This window comes from Adelges cooleyi, unplaced genomic scaffold (genome assembly GCF_023614345.1).
Source record: "Adelges cooleyi isolate 19-005CV unplaced genomic scaffold, UGA_ACOO_1.1 ACOO_flye_CR_arks_rails_tigmint_CR_PRNA_263, whole genome shotgun sequence".
NCBI lineage: Eukaryota > Metazoa > Arthropoda > Insecta > Hemiptera > Adelgidae > Adelges > Adelges cooleyi.
The window spans coordinates 56798-59441 of record NW_026095930.1 but is presented as its reverse complement, the minus strand read 5'-3'; the positions used below and the strand labels follow the sequence as shown (position 1 = coordinate 59441).

At 29.9% G+C, this 2644-nt stretch overlaps 1 long non-coding RNA gene across 1 annotated transcript; it reads left to right on the top strand.

The window, feature by feature from the left end:
• The first annotated feature begins 2028 nt into the window (after positions 1–2028).
• Positions 2029–2422, top strand: LOC126837633 (uncharacterized). The gene is made up of 4 exons (XR_007685596.1): positions 2029–2086; positions 2162–2191; positions 2276–2308; positions 2372–2422. It is a non-coding gene; the product is annotated as an uncharacterized LOC126837633 (long non-coding RNA).
• Positions 2423–2644: the final 222 nt, after the last annotated feature.

Genomic DNA, 2644 nt, shown 5'->3' with positions numbered 1-2644 from the left:
GTACATTAAATTCTTCTCGGAAAATAAGATGTTTAAGCAGTTATCTCTATCACAAAAAAACGCAAACCAATTATTTCAATTAATTAGTATAACTAATATGAATCTACTTCGTTCCTCTCTAATCAATGATTTAGGTGTACTATTTGATTGAAAGATACTATTCAACAACCACATACTAGCAATCCAAAACAAAGCTCTATCCTTATTTGGTATGACTAAACATAAGTGCTCAGATGTCAACGATCCGTACACCTACAAATGCCTCTATACTTCTCTTGTCCGATCTTTACTGGAATATGCACCGATAATTTGGGATAACAATAGCATTGGTCATAATAACCAACTTGAAAAAATGTAAGTAGATAAAGTCCTTCACTTCATTTGCTACAAATGTAATATAGCTAAACCTCCCCACACTGGTTATGAAAACATCTTTAGAATCTTAAACATGGATTCTCTACAAACGACTGCCTGGTGTCTAACTTAATGCAATCGGTGTACCAATAAGAATCGGCGTGCTACTTGAATCACACACAACTACATGGCGTTACCTAATCTCATATTAATATCGTTCTTTAAAATACAATGTAAAATTAAATATATAAAGGTGTATGGTTTTTTATTGTTAGCATTCTTTGAAACCGGTACTAGTACTCACGACTATTTTAATTTTTTGTAAGGTCTTATGTTGTGAGTTTCGTATAGAGGTTACAAATAATTGGTAATACGTTAGGTTTTACTATATGCTCTGAATTTTATTCGTATGAAATACGCTAGTATATTACAACAAACGATAAAGTTTGTAAAAAACACAAATCTAGTAAACATATTTTTTGGGATCTTATTTACTTTAAATTCGTGTCGATACGAAAAAAACATACGTGTATATTTACTGTTTCGGGTACTAGCCACCAAAAGATTACTTTAGAACAATTGTTTTAACATACAAGTTCACAAGAGTTCCACCAAAATTTTAAAGCTAGTAAGTAATTAATGCATTTTTATTAAGTTTTTCTTAATTTCCTAGTTTTTTTTATTGTTGTGTTTAGATTTACAATCTATATTTTATTTATTTTATCCCCTTTGAATCGCAGGTGGCCCCGGAACATGCCTGGTGAGGCATTACTTCGGGACCACCTATATCGTTTATTGTATCTAACAAATTACTCACGCACTTTAAGAGGGTACTCCACACACCCTCTCAACATTTAATTACATACTTTTGCCTTACAAACTAACACATCCCGGATGGATGGGGGTCCAATATCAATATTCACATTAAGCCCAGATGAGTTTATTTCAATGTTCCTCACAGCTAGTTTGTGTAATAACTATTACATTTACACTATTATACACTAAATACGAGTTGTATTTAAATATTTACAAGCGCTTTGCGGTGCCTTCTCGGGCCCTGCCATCGGGGAAAAGTCCCCTCGTGACTACCTTAAGTGTGGATACTTGTTTATAAAATATTTACATTTTATTTTGTAATTTGATTAGCGCTCTATAAATACCATTATTTTAAAAATTACTGTCAATTGGTATGAAATATTCTTTATATTTGATGCTATCAAATAAAAACACTTAAACAATTTCATGTAAATTAACACTAAGCATAATTTTATTTTAACATTGATGCAAAGCTGAAAAGATATTTATTTTACAATAGTGTTTTTATTAATTTTTAAAAAAACAATTAAAGAAGTTCACCCCTTCTCCTTTAAAGTCAAGAATACACTTAAACCTTAAAAGTAAGGAGCTCTATAACTTTTTTAAAAATAATCAAACTAATTTCAAATTTGTATGGACTATTTTATTTTATTTTGACCATTTTATCTGAGAAGTATCTCTCAAGTGCAATTTCTTACCTATAAATTAGCTACATCAAGATATGGGTTTAGTGATTTAGAAGTTATCATTTTAAAACGAAAACCTTCTAAGTTTCGCATCGGAGCCAATAATTAATAATTGAAGACTATGTCTAATACAAAAGGCTATTATGTTTATTATTTTTTGCAGATAAAAATGAAACATTTTTGTGTTTTAATATTACTCGTTGTTGTAAATGTCTTAGCAGATAAAAAAAGTAATTATTGTTTATTTTATTTTTTACACTACCTACTAGAGGTAATTAAAAATCTAATAATTAATTCTTTCGCAGTTGAATATAAAACAGAGCTTGTCTACACAAGTAAGACATCTTTTTTTTTTTTGCAATCAAATTAACCTTTGATTTTAAATGTTTGCATATATTTATTTTATTTATTTATTACAGATAGACAACTCGCGCGGGTGCGATGTCGTGAAGGTATAATATACACTCATTATTAGAATTTATTTGTTACCTCGACCCATTATTTGTTTATTCTAGTGCGTTTGCTAAAGGTAATTAGAAAAATTGTTGGTGGAACTACACCGATGGGTAATTATAATTATTACAGTATTCGAAAGTGTTAGGTTAGGTACATATCTCTAATATATTTATGTTATTCAAATTTAAGTGAAACTGTCGTATATGTTTGCTGCACCGGGTAATCATTTTCCTCAAATATATGAACGTGTCTGCACATAGTTGTTTGGTATTAAGTATGAAATGTTCTCGTTAATGTTCAGCAATGGCAATGGAAATCGATAAAGCAATGAA